General features: G+C 29.2%; 1 protein-coding gene across 1 annotated transcript in view; it reads left to right on the top strand.

The window, feature by feature from the left end:
* Positions 1 to 13,412, top strand: part of LOC106872119 (complexin) — a 282,292-nt gene that overhangs the window by 267,167 nt on the left and 1,713 nt on the right. The gene's annotated exons all lie outside the window — the stretch shown is intronic.

The following is a 13,412-nucleotide window of genomic DNA, read 5'->3' as shown; positions in this document are numbered from 1 at the left end:
CTCTCAATGGTACAGCTATCTGAATTGTTTCGTGAGGGAAGTAATTGTCTTCTGTGCTCAGCTCTTTGTTTGATTTGGATTTGATAATAGTAATTTCTCATGGCTTTTAATTTTGATTTGATTTGCTGTGGCAGGAATCCTTACATAAGGAAAGGTTTGCTCAAATTGAAATGAAGATATTCTATGTATACATCAGCACCATATGTATTATTAAGAATTAAAAACATAGAAAATTTTAAGCTAATAGCACCTATTAAATTTCAAGTACCATCTTGTACAGTAGCGCTTAGCAAAAATAAATAGTTGAAAAATTAGATGTAAACAATCTGAATCAATGTAGATAAATTATTTTCTTTCTTCTTTAGAAATACCATGTGTTAAGAAAAAATTTTGCCAATATTTTAAATTTTTTTCAGGAACACATTTTTAGAATATTTGTTAAATTGATAAGAATTCCAACCTAGCATTCCGTATTATTATTTATACAATTTTTGTTGAGGTTCATTAAAAAAGTAGTGTATAAGAAAAACATCCTGAAAATAATAGAGTTATGTTCCTAAAGGGGATTACTTTCAATCGTTTTTTTAAAAATTTTTTCTCCAATTAAGTTCCTCTTATAATATGCCTAAAACTTGAAAAAGTAATTGAAATACACTTATTATCGAATGTTTTAATGTAGGTGGTATGTTAGAATTTTACATAGAAATAATTATGTTTTTGTCTTCAAGCAGTTGTTGCAATTTATTGCCATCAATCTATTAAAAAAATATATATATAATTTAAAAAAGAAATTAATCGGATTAATAGCAAAAAGTATTTTTCAAATAAATGAAAAATTTGGAATTTCTATCAGTATTTCTTCCAAGGAGATTTTATTTAAAAAAAAAATGCATCATTAGATTCACGCTTATGATTTACACTTCTCAATGTGTTTGTGCACACCAGAATACACTTTTACATGTTCACGCTGTTTAAAAAAAACAGTAGCAGTGATGTATGCATGTTATTATATATGTACACTTCTGCCCACATTATATCTGGAATTATCTTAATATTTTCAATGATATTTTCTATCACAAATGCATTGTAAGTATAAGCACGAAATGTATGGTCCATTAATTTAATTTTGCTTTATATTTTATAGTGAATGTAGTATTGTATTGTTTATATCTGATTTTATTTGATATTTTTAGCATAATGTAATGTGCAATTCATTGGAAAGCTTATTTCTTTTCATAAATATACTTATGTCCACTAATGCAGACACACACAATGTGTGTGTATGTGTGTGTTAAAGCACACCAACTAACTTGCATTAGGACTTTTTAAGTAGCATTGCAAAGAAAGACAAGAACTTCTGGCTATTGATTCTTTGTCAGTTTTTAAATCTTGATCACAGTAATCCACATTTTGCCATTTACTTAAATTGAAGATTCTCATTTTATACAACTACATATCATTCATGGCAAACATCTAAATCTTCTGTCTTCATTTACGTGAAGAACTAAGCCATCTTGATGGTTCTCACACATTTATTTTATTAAATATCAAATGATTGAGATAATAGAAATATATTTACTTTTAGTAAATCCAATAGCTGATGATGATTGTCTGAGAATACATTTGTATATCAAAGTGGCAATTTTCATTTTACTTATTATCAGCTTTCAACATTTTGGTGTTACAGTTAACTTCAAATAATTTTTTATATCAATGAAAATTTTTAATTTCTACTGTAATTCAGTATATTCCATGTATTTACTTTGAGTGCTTTAGAAAACCATTTATAGAATATTTAAAATATCTAGATAAACCCATTGCAATAGTGAAAAGAAAGCTGTCACACAATTAGAATCTAATGAAAGTATATTGGGAATATTCCAAATTAGGTAAATATCAGGGCAAAGGTTTTGCTGGTAAAACTGGATCTAAATATGTCAGTCTTTAACCAACTATTATTTAATGGAGTTGTAGTGAATGTTCATGCAACAGTGTCATTAATTTATGATAAGTGAACGCATATGAGTGACCAACTTCTCACGAAATTACAAAATTATTTTCACCTCTCTTGTAAATAACACCAATGACCTAATAATGCTGCGAATTATATCTCTGATATAGCAATACATATCAATATATCAAATATCTATATATATATATATATACATACATACATTCAGCACTAAAAGCATGGCTTGAATTTTGATTTCTGCAAATATATTCATTTTGATGATTTTGTTTCCATTTCCTTTGCTTGCTAACATTATAAATTTTCATTTTAGATATATTGTTTGGATTGAGTACTATGTTATTAATAACTGCCTTTAGTGATTCATTGATGAATAACATTTTTGTTTTAGTTGACTTCTTATAACCCAACAAATATTGCTGCCACAAACTATTCTAGCAAGTCTCAAGCTTTTAACTCAAGAAGTCATTATAAACATTATTTCAAATTGATTTCTCTGATTCTTCTGAAAAAATATATAACACTAATTTTTAAATATTGCTATAAAACACTTAATTGATTAAAAAGCTAATTTATTGAAGTGTTAACTATTACTAGACATATGAAGGTGGCAAATACAATAATGGTATAGAACTAACAATATCTGCTACATTCTGAGTTCAAATACTACCAGACTTATCATTAAATATCATCTTTCAAATATGATTACAATCATTATACTTATTTATTTGTGGTGGGTTCAATTCTCAATAATATTTTTTATAGAAGTATAGTAATGCCATGTCAGTTATTAATTTTGTTGTTGTTGTTTAGATGGCAAATAATAGAAAGTGAAGTATGTTAATATTGTTTTTAGATATTTCTTTATATTCTTAGTTTTATCAACTATGGAATCTTTCCATAGTAAAGTAAACACCTGAATATAGTGGAGGCAATTTAATTTGCCTACCCCTTCACCAATAGGAATAAGACAAATATAGTTTCTAGAAAACCTTTCAAAGCAAACAGGAGGTATTTTAATGAAACTAATAACAATGAAATAACTAAAAGAAAATACAAACTAGTTATTTTATTATCTTAGAAATATCATGATTTTTTTTTATGTCATAAATTCTTCATTGAAAACAAATTTTATTTTCAATATTATGAAAGATAATAGATTAAATATTTAAACAATAAATTCTTCTGGTGAAGAAAATAAAATCAAGTGTATATTATTACTGTAGTAATAAAAATAAAGCTGTTAAAATAAGAAGCAATTTACAAAGTAAAACACTATTTTTACTGCTCTGTACTTAAAATTAAAGTTGACTTTGTCTTTCAAATTCTCAGGAATTGATAAAATGAATACCCATAATACACTTCAGGGACACAGTCTATTATACATTTTCCATTTATAATTATTCCTATGCTTAGCTAAAACAAATCAATATTGATAGATGCAACTAAGGCAACACCAGTAATGACAAGAATAGGGTAGTGGTATTTCTAATATCAAATAAAATTTAATGTACATTCAGGATTTCAACATTAAGCAGAATAGTTACTTAAATCTTAGCTGTTATTATACTTGCCACCACTTTTATGTAAATTTATGTTTCACAGTTGATAAGAATAAAGGCTTTATAACTATATATTAACTTGAATATCAAAGATTTCAAATTTGACTTGAATGAACTTGTTCTATTTTAAACACTGTTCATTGAACTTGGCTACATTCATTTCAATACATACATCATAAAGAATAGTGTGAAAATACTACTACTGTTGCACTTTAAAATGATAGTAATTTCAGTTTAATCTGTAGAATGCATCAATTAATTTGTATTTCTACTCATATTATTGTCTTAATATTTAAAAACTTACAAGGCAGCGAGCTAGCAGAAACGTTAGCATGTTGGGCGAAATGCTTAGCAGTATATCATCTGTCATTATGTTCTGAGTTCAAATTCAGCTGAGGCTGACTTGCCTTTCATCCTTTCGGGGTCGATAAATTAAGTACCAGTTGTGTACTAGTGTTGATCTAATTGACTGGGCTCCATCCCCCAAAATTTTGGGCCTTATGCCTAGAGTAGAAACAAATATTTAAAAACTTATGATATTGTAAAATGGTGAACTACAAATTGATATAAAAATTTGGATAAGAACCAATATAATCTCACCAAATTTATCATTATTATCTATTGTTAGCTTTGAATCCATAGTGGGTCAAAAATAAAATAAAAACGATGATATAGTTAGTAAAGAAAAATGTAATATATAAAGTAATATATAATATAAATTTTCTATGAATTTAGAAATTTGGGATAAAGTGAATAATAGTTATAAAATTAATTATCTATACAACTTTCAAATAAAAAAGACCTAGTAAGTATTCAGATAAACTAGGGGCCATTTGAATCAAATAGGGGATTAAAGCTTAATGGAAGAAATTTTCAATTTTAATATTGAAATAAGGTTGCCATGCTTTTTCTATTTCCCCTTCTTAGTAAATATGAAATCTGAGTATTGCTGTTGCAGTTGTGAAGAGTGAGAATTTCAACTACTTTCAAAAGAGGGAAAATATTGGCAGCTATGTGGAAATGTATCAAGTTCTATAATGATGCAATTATTGAATGAATCAAATCTATTCGATATGTTAGTTAATAGCAGATTTGGCAACAAACAGGAGAATATAATTGGCAAGTAAGAGAACTGAAGATATCATGGATAATTTTGAATAGTAAATAAAATGAAATAAATAAGTTTGTAGAAGGAAAGAATATATTAGGTGCAGCAATAACAAAAATATGTAAAGGCAGAAGTTCATCAATGGATTAAGAACTTTATTGATAAGAAAATTTTTCAAAATGGGATGATAGAAAACTATAAAGTAAGGGAAGTTTAATTAGATATAGTGAATAGAACTAGTGTGCTAAAAATACACTGCCACTTCATTAAATGAATTTAATTGTAGCCTTCAGATTTAAAGATTACTTTGATGAACCATTATTCAAATGAAATATATCTCTAAGAAATATCGATTGGATTATAGAAACTGATTCTGTCAAAAGTTATTCTTGCTAAAAGCAGTTGTGTGTGGAAAAAAATCCATTAATTATAATGGTAAAGAACATTGCTTTTGGTAAAATATAATTCAGGTGAATGTTACATCTGATGCAAAAAAAAATATACATGGTTCAAGAGGAAGCTGGTTCTAAGAAAAAGTTGTATTTAGTGACGGTTATTTTAAAACAGGAATTCTATTTTAAGACACATTGCTAAATAGATGCATGCAAAGAGTTCTGATTGCTGATCAGTAGTGAGAGCATAAGGTTATTGTAATGTGCAACTGGAACCATTATCCCTGACCAAGTCTGAGGTATAGTCAACAGCTTGTTGAAGGATGAGCTTTTCCAAACTAGAATATGTCTTCATGTAGTTTGTTAAACATATTCTAATTTCAAAATGCTGGTGCCTAGTTGAAAACTTGGCACCAAACAACATCCATACTAAGATCATAGCTAAATGAATAAAATGTTGGATGCACGTTACTCTATATTCATATTTACGGAGACAAGTTTCCCGTTTTTACCTTTTACTGGTTTGAGTCATTGAGCTGAGTGCTGTATGGTGCAGGAGTGGCTGTATGGTAAGTAGCTTGCTTACTGACCACATGGTCCTGGGTTCAATCCCACTGCGTGGCACCTTGGGCAGGTGTCTTCTACTATAGCCTCGGGCCAACCAAAGCCTTGTGAGTGGATTTGGTAGATAGAAACTGGAAGAGGCCTGCTGTATATATATATATATATATATATATATATATGTATGTATGTGTATATGTTTGTGTGTGTGTTTGTCCCCCGTAACTTAGTGGTTCAGCAAGAGAGTGATAGAACAAGTACTAGGCTTACAAAGAATAAGCTCTGGGGTCAATTTGCTCAACTAAAGGCGATGCTCCAGCATAGCTTCCATCAAATGACTGGAACAAGTAAAATGATAAAAGAATCAATGACAATAGAAAATGCTCAAATTTGTTAATGGGTAAAATTATTCAATTGATATTTTGATAGTGATGATACGAAACAATGAATAGTGGAAGAGTTTAATAAGGTCTAGTGAATAGTGTTATCCCATTAAGCATTCCAAAATATATATTGTTACTTCAAATGTCTGCTTAATTAGGTCATGTAGGTATCATGGCAGTCATTATTTTCTGGTAGTGTATCTTTGCAAATTAGGCTGCTAGAATGCATTCCTTTCTGATGGTTTGATATGGTTTCTTGAATTAATTCGGAACCGTATTGGTGTTCTTGTATCATTCTCGAAGATGTTGATTTGATTTGATTTGAACTGAACCGAGAGAAATGAAATTGCACATTACAATCCATTGTGAAAACATTTATTATCAATTGCTTCAGCTACCCAACGACAAATTTGGGAACTTCCTTCAGTCATTGACACGCCTTTGCTCCTTCAACCACCCTCGTGTACCATATATGAGCATAACGCATTGAATAACATAGATGATATCGTTATATAATATAAACCTGTTTTGTAGAACTTATCCATTTGTGTTAGATAAACAGAGAAACTAAACTATCCTTTGAAGTTATTATGTGAATATAAAGATTTGTAGTTCATTGGCTTAAATCCGAAATATATAGAAACAAATAACACTATAACACCATAGGAGTGTAAATAAAAGTGGAAATCAAAACCTGGGAGTGAATTATATTTGACAATAAATTATCAGCATGCTACATTACAATATACAAGAAACATTCTGTCATAAGCCAACTTCAGATTTATATATTTTTAATGGTTTCAAGGTAGTTATCTCATTTATTCATATGCAAATATAAGTAATGCTGCCAATTATCTCTTAATGAATAGAAAGTATTTAAAGAATGGAAAATTGAAATATAGAATTGAAAATATTTTGGTGTTTTTAGTGAGTGCTTAAACAGTTGCGTGCATGTGTGCATGAATAATTTTCAAATGACAAAAAAAAAAAAAAAAAAAAAAAAAAAGGAAGAAAATTAATCTGACTCCATTTAAAGACTTAACCCTTCACAACAAACGGTTTTGTCACTCTTTGCATGTCAAAAAGCAATAAAGTTAGCATGGATCTAATTATTAAAACTAGCATCTGATTAGCTAAAATAATCTCAGCAATAACAACGACAATTCAATTTAAACAAATAATTATGTGGAATTTTATATTCAGACCATCAATTTGACTTATTCTAATTTTTGAACAAGTTATTATAGTCAGTAACTTAGAAAAGTGTGGAAAAAAGAAAAGAAAACAAAGTAAGCTGTTTTTCAGTTGATAAGAATGTTATTTCTGTTTATTACAATTTTTGAGTTAAAGTATCTCAAATGATCATTTAATTAAACTTTTTATACAGGAATGATAAGCTGGAAAACTTATTTTCAAAATATTGTAAGGTAACCTTACGTAAATATTACTTGAATATTGAATTTGAAATTTTGTACAGAAAATTAGCTGAAATGTAAATAATTTTCATTGCATAATTTAGGCATAATTTTGCAAGAGAAAATTTAGAATATAAAATTTATGGGTGAATAAGAAGGAAGAAAGAAAGAAAGATAGCAAAAAAAAAGGGGGTGTTTTAATTTTAATCAGACTGATAATATCTTTAGAGATGAAACATTTAGGCATTTAGCCAAAGAGATCAATGGTTAATGAAATGGTACAACATACTGTATTGGATTAATAATTAATCTTAAATTGAAAACCAAACAAAAACATAAAAATAGGCTAATATTAAATTGAATTCAGGTTATAATATAAACAGATAAAATACATTAACAATTTAAATAGGTTTTTCACAAGAGAACAAATCAATATTTTAGACTTTAGTTTTAAACCTGTTCATTCAAATCTCTATTTAGCTGAAAAATACATTTTTATTTATGTCTGTTCCATGCTGTGCTAGACATCAGGACATCTTCCGATGACTTCAGTAATATATTAGTTTTCCTGTGAGAAGAGATTGGTAGTCCTCCTCACCCTCCTGGGGAAGGTGTCATTGTGAGTAGTCTCCTGTGATCTCTTACAGCACAACATAGCTAATTCCAAGAGAAAGATAGGGAGTGGGAGGGGGTGGGTGGATAATTGAACCCCACTGCTTGATTTGTACTATTGACCTTAGAGGAATGAAATGTAAAGGTGAAATCAGGGACCAAAGTGCCAGGACAAATACTGTAAGCCATTTCAGCCACTGACCTAATGACACTGCTAATTTACTGCCCGAAGCTATGAATAAGTTACTGAATCAAGACTTAATATAATTAGTTCACAATATAAATACTATCTCTTTGCTGCGATGTATAAATTCACATTAAGAGTGAATCTGTGGAGTTGACTTGTAGTTGTAGATAAGTTGTTATTAGGAATAAAAATGTAATCTTCACTGAATGTGTTTACCAGATGCAAAATCAATTATGATTTAATGGAAGTGGTTCTGAGTGAATATTAAAATTATAATATAAACTTAATTTACTTAGAACTTACCTTGGCACTATTAGAACTAAACAAAGGGAAACAATCACAAATGCACTGAAAAAGATATGCAATCATCAAGTGATTAAAGCAGCTAATCAAATGAAGAATGATGAGGTTATATTTAATAATAATTATCACTGTTTTGTATCTTAGCCAACACAATTAACACTTCCAGTAGAATAAGAAAGTATGAGAAAGCATATTAGTGAAGCATTAGATCTGCTAGACAGTATTATGTATTTTGGAAGAATTCCAGGATTGGATCTTCTCAGGAAGCAATGTATACAGTACCCTCCAATAGCCCACCAAAAATGTGCAAAAAGAATGCTTTTGGTGGGCCAAGTTGGCAATCTGATTCTTCAATTGAATGCACTTTATTCTGTAATGGCTCTTTAAGAAAACATGCATCATGCAATTTCCTTTATTGTAAATCTGGTACATTAACTTTAAATAAGAAATCAGCAGATTATGTTTGAGAAAAATATTATTTAATAAAATATATAAGAAATAATGTAATGAGATCAGTTTAGAGATATTTCTCCCAAAACCTTATAATCAAATTTTAAATAAGTTTATGCAAAAATATTATATTATATTCATTTAATGGGTATTTTATTAGTTTTGGTAAATTTTTATCAAATCAGAGTTCATAATTCCTTTCCATATTAAAAAATATTATTTCTCACCTTTATGATCTAATCTATATGATCTAATTGTCAAGGAAGTCAGAATTTTTGAGACAGAAAATAGCATTATAAATGTTCATCCTTGGAAAAATAGTTATCATTTAATATATATTTAAAATAGAATTAACTTTTAAATTTGTATTAAAGTGTTTTGTATATTGTTATTTTTGGAATGGTTGTCAAAATGTTTTTATTAAATTAATTTAGTTGTAGTCTTGTTTAAAACATATTCTTTAGAAATAGAATGGAATATAATTTCCTAGTCTTCCATAAAGATACGACATAAAAAAAACAGGTTTATGTAAATGGACAGCTAAAATATTTTTGTTTTTATTTTAATGAAATTGTAATGTTGAGTTGAAAGTATTTGTTAGAATTTAATACTGTTACTCATATTTACTAAATATGATATATATTATTTTAACCCTTTTCCAAATGAAAGTGGTACATATCAAATTTATAATAACTAAAGACATTACTTCTATATCCTCTTTGAACATGTATTATTGTTATCAACTAAATGAAGCAGGACTTCAGTTTTTTAAATGTCATTATATTTAAGACATGAAAAGTTCGAAGATCATGCTACACCACCTCTGTGAGAGGCAATAACCAATGACCAAGATCTTTGGTTATATGCTGTGCTTGAGAAGACCCATCAAGCCAAGTAAAATCATAGTTGTGACTGATGCTGGCATCATGTAAGTGGCACCTGTCCTGGTAGTGCATAAAGAGCACCTTTCAAGTGTTGGGTCTTACAAAGGCAAAGTGGCTGAGTTCCTTTCAAGCATTGGGCTTCATAGAGGCAAAGGGGCTGAGTTTCTTTCGACTGTTGGGCCCCATGAGAGCAAAGTGGCTGAGTTGCTTTTGAGCATTGGGCCACATGGAGGCACTGAGTAAGACCTTTGGCATTATGTTGTGCTTAAGAAGACCCATCAAGCCAAGCAAGATTGCAGTCATGGCAGATACTGGTGTCATGCAAATGGCACCCATGTGAGTGGCACATAAAAGCACCCATTACACTCTTGGAGTGGTTGGCATTAGGAAGGGCATCCAGCCATAGAAAACCATGCCAAATCAGACTGGAGTCTGGTGCAGCTTTCCAGTCTTGGTCAAACCATTCAACTTATGCCAGCATGGACAATGGACGTTAAATGATTATCTTATTCTATCCTTAATTAATTTAAAGTAATCCCTACTTTTAAAAAAAAATTGCCTTTGACTGGTTCCAGTATAGAGTTTTGTGCTGAAGTGCATAAAGTAGATAGATTTGAAAATATTGTTGGTATTTCTTTCATCATATATGGAAGGAAGAATGACAACAATAAAACTGATGAAATTTTAAAGTAAAATTTTAAGTCTAGTATCACGTATATTCTGTTATGCATTCCTACCTCATTAATGATTGGTGACAAGCTCAATGCCATAAGATGGGCATGAATAAAACCCCAAGAATATATACTTACTATTTTCCATAGATTTACATTATCTTATGTAACATATATAGCATGTATGTATGCAGAATTATAAATCATTAAATCCTCTTTCATTACATCTGTCATACACAGTTATATATTTGAGAGATGAGGAATTATTTACATTTGATGGACATTTGTCCTCATCTTGTTTGTTGTTAACACGTTTCGGTTGATATACCCTCCAGCCTTCATCAGGTGTCTTGGGGAAATTTCAAACCTGGGTTTTCTTTCCTAAGGTATTTTTTGATATTATTCAGGTCACTATCTGGAATTGAACTCCAAATCTTGAGATTAGTAGCCCATGCTGTTAATTCCATATGCCCACAGGCATATTAGGTAATGGTTAAGAGTGTGGGCTACTAACCCCAAGATTCTGAGTTCGATTCCAGGCAGTAACTTGAATAATTATAATAACATCAAAAACTACCTTAGGAATGAGAACCCAGGTTCAAAATTTCCCCAAAACACATGATGAAGGCTGGAGGGTATATCAGCTGAAACGTTGTGTTAACAACAAACAAGATGAGGACAAATATCCGTCAAATGTAAATAATGTATCTGCCATACAATTGAAAATACAAAATTACCAAATTATAAATTGCAGAAAACATATTTGTTAATATATTCTTGTCTAAGAATCATTAGACATCTTTCTTTTAAGTAAAGATTTATTCACTACAAGGTAGAATAATATTCTAAATAACAGAATCTTCTCTTGGTAATATTAAGTTTGAAAATGTATTCCTGCATTCTTAATATAATACATCAAACTGTCAGTAATGATATAAAGTAGACATAATATTAATAAAAATTGCTATACAAAGTATTGTAATGGAATAATTCCTTGAATTTTCTAAATTATTGCAGTTTTACAGTTTGTTAATTTACTTTGAGATTGTTATCACTTGTAAAGCAGAATCAATCATGATCAAATATGACCTAAGTTCATATCTATTGATTCATCTTTAAAATCTCTTTACTATTTCTTTTGGCAGTTGCAACACAAATTGTGTATGAAATTTTATAGTTAATGAAACAGAATCCTTACTAAAATTCTATACATGTTTGTTGAAAATTACATATTCTGATCTATTTGGTGCACATAATGGGAATAAGACAATTATCAGCTGTGCAAAATGTGATAAATGTTATGTGGTAGGAGAAACCAGATATTGTGATAATCTATTTTCCAAGATAATTAGTGTAAATAAGATTTTGAAGGTGAGAAGGGTATTACTGTGGTTATTTGATAAGGATTTAAACTTTACCAAATATAGTGAATTAAGGAAAGCTAATGGTATTCTTTGAATGAAGAAAATACTCTTTTTTTTTTCAGTGATGGGCAAAAACTATATATTTCTTATTATACTCTAAGGCAATGAAATACAAGATCAAATAGGAAAATATGGAGTACTGCATGTCATCAATGTTAGATTTTATGGGAAGATTTTCAAATAAAAGCAGTCAAACTAATTTCAATATAAAATGATATGCTAAACTTGATTACTTCTAAGAACTAATTCAAATTAACAAATAGGTATACATTGACAAAACAATGATAGATGAAGTCAGAGCAAATGAAGAGAGCAGAAAATCCCCCACAAGGTCATGTAAACTGAAATTGTTTAGCAAGTGGATATTATTTTCCAAGTTAAAAACAATCAGTTCTAAAACTAATTTGAGTAAAACTGAAAGCAAAAAAAAGAAAAAAAAAAAAATGATACTTAAATTTCTTCTTTTGTACTTATTGAAAAATATTTGAACTCAGAATGAAAAGCAGTAAAGCAAAATATTTTATAGGATTTATCCAAGTGTGTTATCTTTTCTAATTCTCTGTCATTCCATTCTGGATTAATATTCTTTAATTACTTCATCTTATGACTTAAAAAATTTGATTTGATCAATTCCTTAATGGCTGTAGCTAATATTAGCAATTTGACAATTTCTGATAATTTATCATTTTGCACTGTAGCTAATTATTTTAGTAGTATTGGCTAATAAAAATGTGTATGATTAGCTAAGAGTTTTGATTAGCTACTGACAATGTTTTGGATAATACTATGACTGAGAGGCAAGACGCTTCATATATTATCTATCGTGATATGATTTTTCATACTCTTCAGTCTGAATGTTGGTAACTATTATAATTAGCTGCTCCAATTCAATTGCATTCAAACTACAATGAAACCTTCCATTATTCTTTGTGTCATTAATTACTTGTGTCTTCTGCAGCTGTGTAATAATTAAATGTTTTAGTAACACTTCTTGTTAAAATAATTTAACTTGTTATGGAATTATTACAAAATGATAAATATCGAAATAGTTTAAGATTCTGTTTGCTGTGAAGTGAAGACTGATGTCTACTGTTTACTACTCCACTCTCATTCTACATTTCCTATGGGTGTATATTTCTAGTATATCGTTGATAGGCTGACTGTATGAAAGACATTCAGTAATAAAACTTACAGCCAACAATTCATGCAAATGAATTCTTGAAACATTCATATCATGTATGGTCATGTAGGATATTATGTGTACACGCACAACGTACATAGATACATACATATGTACATATATATATATATATGTGTGTGTGTGTGTGTAAATATGTATGTATATATAAGTATTTTGTGTGTGCGTATATATATATACATATGTGTATGTATATACGTTTATGTATATATGTATTATCTCTCTCTCTCTCTCTCTCTCTCTCTATATATATATATATATATGTAGATAGATGTACATATGTGTATATATAT

The sequence above is a fragment of the Octopus bimaculoides genome, chromosome 2 (assembly GCF_001194135.2).
Source record: "Octopus bimaculoides isolate UCB-OBI-ISO-001 chromosome 2, ASM119413v2, whole genome shotgun sequence".
Classification (NCBI taxonomy): domain Eukaryota; kingdom Metazoa; phylum Mollusca; class Cephalopoda; order Octopoda; family Octopodidae; genus Octopus; species Octopus bimaculoides.
The sequence above is the reverse complement of the archived record's forward strand: the minus strand, read 5'-3'. Positions and strand labels throughout refer to the sequence as shown.